The 12,363-nt window shown below is 47.1% G+C and overlaps 1 protein-coding gene across 3 annotated transcripts in view; it reads left to right on the top strand.

The window, feature by feature from the left end:
* The first annotated feature begins 7,608 nt into the window (after positions 1-7,608).
* Positions 7,609-12,363, top strand: part of LOXL2 (lysyl oxidase like 2) — a 112,417-nt gene continuing 107,662 nt past the window's right edge. The window contains exon 1 of one of the 3 annotated variants that reach the window (XM_081515148.1): positions 7,609-8,026. The gene's annotated coding sequence lies outside the window, so the exon portion shown is untranslated. Of the gene's footprint in view, positions 8,027-8,054; positions 8,077-12,363 lie in introns of those variants that run through there. The other 2 variants (XM_081515153.1, XM_081515158.1) reach the window with 2 other exon arrangements.

Below are 12,363 nucleotides of genomic sequence, written 5' to 3'. Positions count from 1 at the left end.
GACAAAGGAAGCTAGACTATACAACGGATAAAATGAAGTTTTTTCAATAAATGATGCTGGGAAAATTGGACAGCTACATGTAAAAGAGTGAAATTGGAACATTTTCTCATACCATATACAAAAGTAAACTCAAAATGGGTTAAAGACCTGAATGTGGGACTTCCCTGGTGGTCCAGTGGCTAGGACCCCTGGCTGTCAATGCAGGGGGCCTGGGTTTGATCCTTGGACAGGGAACTAGATTCCACATGCTACAACTAAGACCTGGCACAGCCAACTAAATAAAATAAATATCTCTGTTAAAAAAGATCTGAATGCAAGACTGGAAACCATTAAACCCCCAGAAGAAAACATAGGTGGAACACTCTTTGACATAAATCAGTGCAATCTTTTTTGGATCTGTCTCATACAACAAAGGAAAAAGGCCAAAAAAGAAACAAATGGGACCCGTTTAAGCTTAAAAACTTTTGCATAACAAAGGAGCCATTGACAAATCTGAAAGACAGCCTATTGAATGGGAGAAAATATTTGCAAATAATAAAACTGATAAGGAATTGATATCCAAAATGGATATAAAGCTCATACAACTCAACATCAAAAAAAGAGAAACAACCCAATTAACAAATGGTCAGAAGATTTGAAGAGATATTCTCCCAAAGAAGACATGCATACAGATGGCAAACAGGCACATGAAAAGACGTTCAACATTCCTGCTCACTAGGAAAATACAAATCAAAACCACAATGAGAATGTCAGAATGGCTATCATCAAAGAGAACACAAATAACAAATGTTGGCGAGGATGTGGAGAAAAGGGAGCCCTTGTACACTGTCGAGAATATAAATTGGTTCAGCCACTGTGGAAAATAGTATGAAGTTTCTGTAAAAAACTAAAAATAGAATTACCATATGACCCAGCAATTCCATTCCTGAGTATCCGAAGAAAACAAAAACACTAATTTGAGAAGATATTGGGTTGACCAAAATGTTCGTTTGGATTTTCCCGTAAAATGTTACAAAAACCTGAATGAACTTTTTGGCCAGTCCAATATACGTATGGAATTCCCTGGCGGTCCAGGGGTTAGGACTCCCATGCTTCCATTGCAGGGGGCACAGGTTTGATCCCTGGCTGAAGAACAAAGATCCCAAAAGCCATGAAGCGTGGTCAAAGAAAAAAACAAGATCCCCATGCACCCTAATGTTTATAGCAGCACTATTTACAATAGACATGATATGGAAGCAACCTAAGTTCCCGTCAACAGGTGAACAGATAAAAAAGATGTGATACATACATACACACACACACACACACACATATATATATATACATACATATACATATATTCATTCTAAAGAATCCACCTGCAATGCGGGAGACCTGGGTTCAATCACTGGGTTGGGAAGATTCCTTGGAAAAAGACATGGCAACCCACTCCGATATTCTTGCCTGGAGAATCCCCATGGACAGAGGAACCTAGTGGGCTACAGTCCATGGGGTCACAAAGAGTCAGACACAACTGAGTGACTAAGCACGGCGTAATAACTGTAAGTGGAGTATAATCTAAAAATTGTAAATCACTATGCTATCCAACCAGTCCATCCTAAAGGAGATCAGTCCTGGATGTTCATTGGAAGGACTGATGTTGAAGCTGAAACTCCAATACTTTGGCCACTTCATGCGAAGAGTTGACTCATTGGAAAAGACTCTAATGCTGGCTAGGATTGGGGGCAGGAGGAGAAGGGGATGACAGAGGATGAGATGGCTGGATGGCATCACTGACTCGATGGACACGGGTTTGGGTAAACTCGGGGAGTTGGTGATGGACAGGGAGGCCTGGCGTGCTGCGATTCATGGGGTCGCAAAGAGTCAGACACAACTGAGTGGCTGAACTGAACTGAATGCTGTACACATGAGACTTATATAAAATATTGTAAATCAACCATACCTTAATTTTGAAAAATAAAAGTGGTTGCGATAATGAATCTGAGAAAGCCAGATTCAAGGGCCTAATAGATATCTGGCCAACATAGGACCACAGGAATATATGGAATATTTGACCAACCTGCCTCCTTTAACCATAATCCCTTCCAGACCCATACCCTGGCCCCTTCACCCACATTTCAAATCACTTTTGCAACTGGCTGGACCAGTGTTTGCCTGATTGGTTGTTGGTTCCCTTTTGACTTCACAGGCAATTTGGAGCCATTTCAGTTCCATTGATTTAATCTACTGGTTTCTCCATTCTTACTAGTATGAGTGATCACGAATAACATCCACGAAAAGTATTTCTATTTTAATCATGCCTTATAGGCTTTCCAGTGGTTTTGGTTCAATCTGCTTCCCTTCAGCAAACACTGATCAGTGACATGTGCCGCTGACTACAGAGCTTAACAGCACATGGACCCATGGTTTCTGTGCACAAGGAGCTCATAAGAGTCCCACAAGAGAGAGAAATGGAATGTACAGATAACTGTTAACATAAATAGGAAGTGATGCATAGTGAAGGAATGATGAAAGTGCTGTGGAGGAATGCGGATTTTCCACTTTACACCTATTGCTCTGAATTTCTGCCTGTGCCCCCTTGGAGGTTAGGGTCTTCCCAGACCCCTGGCCCCTTCTCCCCCGAGCCTGGGTTGAAAGAGCATCCATGCTTCCCTCACCTTCTCTCCTCCTTACTCAGCTTTGGTTTTCCCCGTAGCACTAACCTGACCCCCCCCACTTCACTGTTTCTGTGTGTCAGTGTGTCCTGCCAGCCTCCCCACAATGGCCAACACATTAGACAGAATTCACTGAGTCTCAGGCTGTGCTGCCAGGATGGGACGTGCCCAGACTGTCAGGAAAGTGATTTTGGCAACAGAACTCAAGAGCCAAGAAAAAGAGAGTGCAGTCCACGCCCTTGAACTCGTCCTCACGCCCTGGGAATGTGACGCCTGTGGCCCCTGGGGGTGGGGTAGGGCAGGAGGGCGCGGCCTCCCCTTTGGAAGCCCTGTGTGGGGCCCACAGCTCGGCTGGCTCACGTGGAGAGCCTGCACAGTTCGGTCCCCTCTATTCCCTGCGGCCTTGCAGCCTGGTGGGAGCTCATGTCAAAGAGCAACTTGTGGAGCCCTCTCACAGGGCAGGGACCATGCTGCATCCTCCATGGATCCAGCCCTTTATTCCTCTGGGAGGTTTTTGAATGAGCTTGTTTCCTACAGACGAAACAAGTGAAGTGAAGGAGTCAGCTGTCTAGGACAGTAAGTAGCCAAGCCAGGACTGGAACCCAGGTCCTCTGACGGCAGAAACACGCTCAGAATCCGTTGTGTGGGTGTGCCTCTGGGGCAGCACAGAGCCTGGGAAGGGAGGGTGACACATACAGCCTTAGAGACATATAGCCATCGGGTTGTCGACCATCCTAGAAACATGGCCATCATATTGTTTCACCTCGAACAAGGGTGTACGGTTTTCCTGAAGTGGCCTCCCAAGTCCTTGGTTCAATTCAACAGAAGTGCATCAGTGAAATACTCTGTGCAAGCTTCTGATAATCATTTTCTCTTGAGAATGGGGGATGGTGAGTGAAGCCCAAGTGGATGCCCTAAAGCCTCCAGTGTGGAGACATTTAGAACTTGCAGGAGGGATCAGGTACCCTTTAGAGATCGCTTATCACCTCTGTAACTGAGGAAATCACCTAGCCTCTCTGAGCATCAGCTGTCTCATTCATAACAATTATCAGGAACCACATAATAGCTGCTCAATATTGTCTTGATGTGATTTACATTAGTAACAGTTGTAAGCACCTTGATGTCTAAGACTAAGAAATGACACTATGGACCATGGTCATTTTAGACCATGAATAGAGCCTAGAATAGTCTAAAGCTGTTTAAAAGGACATGGAAAATGTGCCCCAAATAATATAATTTTTTTTTTAAAAAAAGCTATATACAAAAACTCTATTGATAATTTGATTTTAAAAGTATCATGAAGGAAATAGTTCAAAATGTTAAATGTTTGTCTACAGGTGATAAGACATCAGGATGAATGTTTTTTTCATTATACTTTCTTATATTTTCTGAATGTTCCACAAGGACTTTTCATTGCTTTCACAATCAGACAAAACAGTATTTATAAATGTATTTCATTTTATACCTTATTGGTGAATTCTTTAACAGGAAGAGTAGGGTTAGAAGAGGGGGGAATCAGAGAAAAAGGTGAGGGGAGAAGAGAGAGCTCTGTTCCTGCTGGCAATTATTGAGCATCTGCTGTGTGCAGGCACTGTGTAGGGTGTGGATTGTGATAGCTGAGTGAGATCTCAAAGAACAAGGTGTTGCTGGGCAGATAGGCAAGGAAATGGCATGTGCAAAGGCCCTGGGGTATGAAATAGGCATAGAGAACAGCTAGTAAGGCCTTTGAGAGGGAGGAGAGAACATGGTTGGGAGATGGGCAGGCTGAAAATGCCCTTGAGAGGGCCCTTTCAGCTGTATCAAGAGGTTCAGGCTGCATCCTGGGGGCCCTGGAGTTACTGTGGGCTTTTTTGTTTCAGTTGAAATTTTTATTGAGATAATTGTAGATTCACATGCAGTTGTAAGAAGTAATACAGAGAGAGCCCTCACTCACTTTGCTCAGTTTTCCCCAATGGTGACATTTTGCAAAACTGTACAATAATATCACAACCAGATGTTGATGCAATCCATTGATATTCAGATTTCCTCACTTACTCGTACTTTGTGTTTATGTGGTATGTAGTATGTGTATGTGCTTGTGTATAGTAAGTTCTACACAATTTTATCACCTGTGTAGCTTCTGGTACCCAACACCACAGTCAGGACTCTGAACATTTCCAACATTCCGGGGATCTCATGCTGCCTTTTTAGAAACACATCCACCTCCCTCTTGGCCCTTTCCTGTACCATCCACCAGACCTGAGGATTGCTTCATTGTTCACGGTGAGGAGGAGGACTGTGAAAAGAGCTCAGAGGGCTTGGGGTGGGCGGTGAGTCAGGGTGCCAAGTTTGGGACTTACTACGTACATATAGTCAAAGCCATGGTTTTTCCAGTGTATGGTTTTTCATGTACGGATGTGGTTCAGTTCAGTTCAGTCACTCAGTCGTGTCCGACTCTTTGTGACCCCATGAACCGCAGCACTCCAGGCCTCCCTGTCCATCACCAACTCCTGGAGTCTACCCAAACCCATTTCCATTGAATTGGTGGTGCCATCCAGTCATCTCATCCTCTGTCGTCCCCTTCTCCTGCCCCCAATCCTTCCCAGCATTAGGGTCTTTTCCAATGAGTCAACTCTTCGCATGAGGTGGCCAAAGTATTGGAGTTTCAGCTTAAACATTAGTCCTTCCAATGAACACCCAGCACTGATCTCCTTTAAGCTGGACTGGTTGGATCTTCTTGCAGTCCAAGGGACTCTCAACAGTCTTCTCCAACACCACAGTTCAAAAGCATTAATTCTTCAGCACTCAGCTTTCTTCACCGTCCAACTCTCACATCCATACATGACTACTGGTAAAACCATAGCCTTGACTAAACGGACCTTTGTTGGCAAAGTAATGTCTCTGCTTCTAAACATGCTATCTAGGTTGGTCATAACCTTTCTTTCAAGGAGTAAGCGTCTTTTAGTTTCATGGCTGCAGTCACCATCTGCAGTGATTTTGGAGCCCAAAAAAATAAAGTTGGCACTGTTTCCACTGTTTCCTCATCTATTTCCCATGAAGTGATGGGACCAGATGCCATGATCTTAGTTTTCTGAATGTTGAGCTTTAAGCCAACTTTTTCACTCTCCTCTTTCACTTTCATCAAGAGGCTCTTTAGTTCTTCTTCACTTTCTGCCATAAGGGTGGTGTCATCTGCATATCTGAGGTGATTGATATTTCTCCCAGCAATCTTGGTTCCAGCTTGTGCTTCCTCCAGCCCAGCGTTTCTCATGATGTACTCTGCATATAAGTTAAACAAGCAGGGTGACAATATACAGCCTTGATGTACTCCTTTTCTTATTTGGAACCAGTCTGTTGTTCCATGTCCAGTTCTAACTGCTTCCTGACCTGCATACAGGTTTCTCAAGAGACAGGTCAGATGGTCTGGTATTCCCAGCTCTTTCAGAATTTTCCACAATTTATTGTGATCCAAACAGTCAAAGGCTTTGGCATAGTCAATAAAGCAGAAATAGATGTTTTTTTGGTAACTCTCTTGCTTTTTCGATGATCCAGCAGATGTTGGCAATTTGATCTCTGGTTCCTCTGCCTTTTCTAAAACCAGCTTGAACATCTGGAAGTTCACAGTTCACGTATTGCTGAAGCCTGGCTTGGAGAATTTTGAGCATTGCTTTACTAGCGTGTGAGATGAGTGCAATTGTGTGGTAGTTTGAGCATTCTTTGGCATTGCCTTTCTTTGGGATGGGGATGAAAACTGACGGATGTGGTAGTTGGACCATAGAGAGGGCTGAGAGCTGAAGAATAGATGGTTTCGAATTGTGGTGCTGGAGAAGATTCTTGAGAATCTCTTGGGCAGCAAGGAGATCAAACCAGTCAATCCTAAAGGAAATCAACCCTGAATGTTCATGGGACTGATACTAAAGCTGAAGCTCCAATACTTTGGCCACCTGATGCAAAGAGCCGACTCATTGGAAAAGACTCTGATGCTGGGAAACATTGAGAGCAAGAGGAAAAGAGGGCAACAGAGGATGAGGTGCTTGCATGACATCACCGACTCAAAGGACATGAGTTTGAGCAAACTCTGGGAGATGGTGAAGGACAGGGAAGCCTGGTGAGCTGCAATCCATGGGGTCGCAAAAACTTGGACAGGACTGAGCGACCAAACAACAGGTTAGCTGTGGCAGATGGAATGTCCTAGAGAACAACAGGCTTACAAACCCAGGGATGAGGAGAGAAGTCTGAGATGAAGGCTGAGATTGGGAGTCCCCACCTATTCGGGCTGAGTTTTTTTGGGAGGCAGAGGAGTGGGAAGAGGGGACAGGGGAAGAACCCAGAAGAGGAGCCCCATCCTTAATGTAAATCCCTTTTTTGGGTTTCTGCCCACCGCCAAAGGCCCACAGACTGGGTACCTTGTTTTCCAGAGGCTACCTCCTGCCCTCGGGCAAAACCGGGCTCTTGCATAGGAAGCCCGGGGGAATCTCCTCAGGGCTCCCCCAGCCCGCGTGATCCCCTCCCTTTGTCTCCAGTGTGAGCCTCCGAGCCAGGCAAAGAATGTCCTTCTGCGCCATAGACATCCTTAGCTGCGTGGGGTTCAGGCTCCTGATCACATTGCTACTGTAGGGAAAGACCTTAGAGATAACTGAATCCAAAGCCTTTAATTTACAAAGGAGAGACGGGATTCTCAGATGAGAGAGACGATCTGCCGGAAGAAAGGGGGCTGTGCGTAGTCACCTCCAGAAACTGCTTTGCCTATCAGGAAAACCCCAGGAGAGGTAGATGAATGTTTCTGAACTCTTTCAATCATCAGTTTTCATTGAGCATCTATTAGGTACCAGGCAGCACTGGGCTCTCTGCATACAGGGAGGGATTAGGCGCGGACTCTCCTGGGGATGGATAAAGACACCGAAGGGTTAAATTCCGAGAGTTCTGCGTGGGGGCGGGGGAGGGAGGGGGGAGTGTAGAGGAATCTCCCAGAGGAAAAGCCCTCTCCGCAGCTTCTCAGGCTCCGGAAACCTGGGCGAGAATAGTCTAGGAAGGGCTGTCCCGTTGGCGCGAAGCCTCCTCCGCACAGCCCCTCTGGCCCCGGGAGCGGTCGCTCTCGAATTACAACAAAAGGGGTCGGAGGCCGGGCCTGCTGCGGTGGCCGCCTTCAGGGAAGGGGGTGGGCCCAGGGAGGGGTTTGCCGTCCGACGCTGGTTAAAAGTACCGGGAAAAGGGTTCAGGAGCCACTCCAGCCCACGGCTTCCTAAACTTGGGAATTCGCTTTCTTCAACCACCAGAGAAGTCGTCGGCTCGCCCCCATCCGCTCGGGAAAGGGGCTCGGCGGCGACGGGTGCAGAGAGGGGCCACCAGTGGAGAGCCTGGCCCAGCCGAGCAGTGCGCACCACTTTTGCCAAGTAAGAGCGCTGCCTGAGCCTCCCCCTCCCCAGAGCGGTTCGCGGGAAAGGTAGGGTCTTCAGGATCCGCTCCCCACGGGCCGCCTCTCAGCAGTGCGTGGGGCTCCTGGGACCTACGAGGCGGGCACACAGAGAAAAAGCTTGTTGCTTGGAGATGCGAGGACTTGCAGGCTAACGGGACCCACCCAGTCCCACCTCGCCTGAACTGGGGTAGCCCACGCAGCAGGCGCGCCCCCGGCGGCTGGCCGCTAGGTCCGTGGCTCGCCAGGGGGCCTGTAACCAGGCAGGACAGAGCCGGTCGAGACCCGGTGCGGGCTAGGTGCCTAGGAGGGCGCAGCGTAGGGCCACGGACACTGAGGGCTGCGCTGGTGCCTGGAATTCTGGCTTTTGAGGATGTGGAGCTCGCGGGGGGCTGGGGGCGCACTGGGGCGTCCCCTAAGCTGTGGCTTTGGGTATGTGGAGCACGCTGGGTTGGGATAGGGGTGTGCGAAGGTCGGGGGCTAGGGCACAGCCTGAGAGCCCTAGCGTCAAATGCCTGGAATTGGTTTTCTCGTCAGCCTCCCAGAAAGGCTAGGCTGAGCGCTGGAGTGCGCGCTGAGTTCTTTGGGCAGAGAGGTCCGCTCTGCGCCCCAGGTAGCCATTCCTGGCGTGTCTGGGTACCAGGAAACACTTCCCGCCGTTATCATACGGAAGCTCTGGAGCAGAAAAGCACCAGCACAGACGAACTCATGGATGGTACACGCAGGATCGGCTTGGGGCTAATTCTGGTTTTATGCTGAAACTCCATCCGTCTTCAGTGCCTGCAACTTTTACGCAGGCGCTTTGGACACCTTCCTTCCCTCTACTCTCCCAACTCCCCACCCCCACACGCCACCCGCCCTCCCCCGACCCGACCCGCCAACCCCTCATCTGGAGCGCCCTGGAGTAGCTGCCTGCAAGAGCAGTCGCTGTAAATCAGCGCTGGGATAGAAATGATTGGAAAAAACGGAGGGATTCCTTCCTCCTAGTCATTTCTCACCCGCCCCAGGAAAGACCACCGAAACACAGCGGGGGTGGGGTGAGGGGAGAGGCGGAACAGCACGGGGGAGGGGACTGAGCTTCTCCAGGCTGGGAAGCCTCGAGTCCGGAGGAGAAGAGAGATAGGAATGAGAGAAACAAGCCCCACGTTAATTTCGTCCACTGAAATCTTGGAACTGCGGAGATCTTCAAATCGGTCCAGTGGATTCTTTTTTTGTGCAAGAGAAAAGTGCTGAAGCTCAAGGCTGCACACTGGGTTAGTGGGTGTGGAGACTTGAATCCAAAACCCCCACTCCAGGCTCCTCGCCTACCTCACGGCTAGCCGGTCTGTCCCGGACCCTAAAAGACCATTTGTCACCCTTGGTGGAATTACTTAGTTATTTATGGTGCATTATGTACTTAATGGTCAGGGCTGGGGCTTAGGACAGGGACGGAATGCTCACTTCCCTGGTCAGTTTCCAGATGAACGACGGACTCCCTGTGCTCTTCTTTAGCTAAGTTGTTCCTTTCCCTCTGTCTTTTGTTCTGTTCCCCTTCCTGGTGCCTAGAATCTATCTCTGGACTAGCCATCAAATCCATAGTAGATTGGGCTTCCCCAGTGGCTCAGCGGTAAAGAATTTTCTAGGAATAGAACTGCCATATGATCCAGCAATCCCACTGTTGGGCATACACACCGAGGAAACCAGAATTGAAAGAGACGCGTGTACCCCAATGTTCATCGCAGCACTGTTTACAATAGCCAGGACATGGAAGCAACTAGATGTCCATCAGCAGACGAATGGATAAGGAAGCTGTGGTACATATACACAATGGAATATTACTCAGCCATTAAAAAAAATACATTTGAATCGGTTCTATTGAGATGGATGAAACTGGAGCCCATTATACAGAGTGAAGTAAGCCAGAAAGAAAAACACCAATACAGTATACTAATGCATATATATGGAATTTGAAAGATGGTAACGAAAACCCTATATGCGAGACAGAATAAGAGACACAGATGCATAGAACAGTCTTATGGACTCTGAGGGAGAAGGTGAGGGTGGGACGTTCTGGAACAATAGCATTGAAACATGTATACTATCATATGTGAAACAGAACACCATTCCATGTTCGATGCATGGGACAAATGCTCAGGGCTGGGGCAATGGGATGGCCCAGAGGGATGGGATGGGGAGGGAGGTGGGAGGGGGGTTCAGGATGGGGAACACATGTAAACCCGTGGCTGATTCGTGTCAATGTATGGCAAAAGCCACTACAATATTGTAAAGTAATTAGCCCCCAACTAAAATAAATAAATTTATTAAAAAAAAGAAAAAAAAAGAATTTTCCTGCAATGCAGGAGTGGCAGGAGACATGAGTTTGATCCCTCGGTTGGGAAGATCCCCTGGAGGAGGGCATGGCAACCCACTCCAGTACTCTTGCCTGGAGAATCCCATGGTGCGTGTGTGCGCATGCACGTCAGCATTTTTCAGTCTCTGTGATTTTATATTAAAAAAGTGATTTGGTCCAGGGCCGTTTAGTCGTTAAATGGCAGAGTTGAATAGGAAACTTAGGTCTGAAGACGAAGCATCCCCTTGACGTTACAGTCGGCTGACATTTTGGTGCATGGCAGATGGGAAATTCTGCTGAGATGTTTTCATATATCTCCTTTACTGCTGGCCTCTTCACCTGGCCTCTCCTGGTCTTTTCCTAAGGTTTGCCTTCTGACCGCTGTATGACCAGTGTACAAGGGCCTTGTACATGAGACAGATTTTCTGTCCTTTGGGAGGTGACCATTAGTGAAGCTGTCTAGTATCCTAGAAAATACTACACTGTTTATTTAAAAATCATGTTTTTATTCTGAAAAATTCCAAATATAGATAATAATAGGGAAAAGGCTCCCATATACTTCTCACTCAGCTTCAACAGTTATCCACATTTTGCCATACTTACTTGTCTATCCCTTTCCGATTTCTATTTCACAGAAGTATTTTTTAAACATTTATTTTTATTTGTTTGGCTGCGCCAGGTCTTAGTTGCAGCGTAGAAGCTCTTAATTGGGGCTTCTCAAGCGGCCCTAGTGGTAAAGAACCTGCCTGCCAATGCAGGCAATGTAAGAGACATGGGTCAGTTCCTGAGTCGGGAAGATCCCCTTGAGGAGGGCACGGCAATCCACTCCAGTATTCTTGCCTAGAGAATCCCATGGACAGAGGAGCCTGGCAGGCTACAGTCCGTGGGGTCACAAATAGACATGACTGAAGCAACTTAACACGCACTCCTGAACACATAATTGAGGCATGTGGGATCTAATTCCCTGACCAGGGATCGAACCCAGGCCTCCTACTTTGGGAGCACGGAGTTTTAGCCACTGGACCACCAGGGAAATCCATAGTGGAAGTATTTCAAAGCAAATCTCAGACATAAAATCCTTTCATCCCTATGCATTTAAGTGTGAGCTCTAAAAATATTAAATAACCAGGATAGGTAAGAATAATTCTTTGGTATCATCTAATACTCAGTCCATATTCAGTTTTTCCCCTAATTTCCACCCAAATGTCTTTTTACAGTTGATCTATGTTCTGTTGATTTCTATGATTTATGTTCAAATTGTGCATTATTCCTTTCAAACCACTTTTCTTTCCCCTGTGTTATTTGATTCACACAACTTCCCACTAAACAGCGAGGTGCGTTTTGTTGAATTCATTTTACAGTTGAGTGAGCTAGTCAACAGATAAGCTGTCCCGATGGCACAGTTGGTAACTGGCAGAGCCAAGACCTGACCCAGTGTCCTCCTTCCTTGGCAGCGTGGTGCTGTTTCTCAGTGCTGCTCATGGAATATCAGCTGTTCTCTGACGCATTCATCCTGGCTCTCGCTTCATCCTGGGCTTATCACTTCCTATTCACCTGGTATCAGAAATCCCAGTGTAAATATTTAGTAATTGGCCATTTGGTGCTGGAGATAAATCAGCAGGAAAGTCAGGAAGCCTGGGCTTATTTTCCAGCTTATGAGAAAGCAGCTCACCTCTGGAGAACTCAGGGTGGCCCTCTCTGAATTGAGCCATCATCCTTCCCCTTCTCAGGCTCCTAGTTCTGAAAGTAGGATGAGTGAAATGACTGGAGCCGCAATTTCTGGAAGAGATAAACAGCCCACGAAGAAATTTCATTGAGAACAATTACCCCTCACTGATCATTGCCCAAGTATTTTGGCCGCTGGCATCTTTAGCTGGAAGTGGCTAAATTCTATGGCAGTGAAGAGGCTCCCCTCTGAAATACTTCATTTATGGACAACTTTGTTTATTCTGCCATTGTCTGATGAGGCTAGAGGACACCAGAACTTT

This window comes from Giraffa tippelskirchi, chromosome 1 (genome assembly GCF_054371585.1).
Source record: "Giraffa tippelskirchi isolate mGirTip1 chromosome 1, T2T-mGirTip1v1.2.pri, whole genome shotgun sequence".
NCBI lineage: Eukaryota > Metazoa > Chordata > Mammalia > Artiodactyla > Giraffidae > Giraffa > Giraffa tippelskirchi.
Note: the sequence above shows the minus strand (reverse complement) of the source record. Positions and strands in the feature narration are given on the sequence as shown.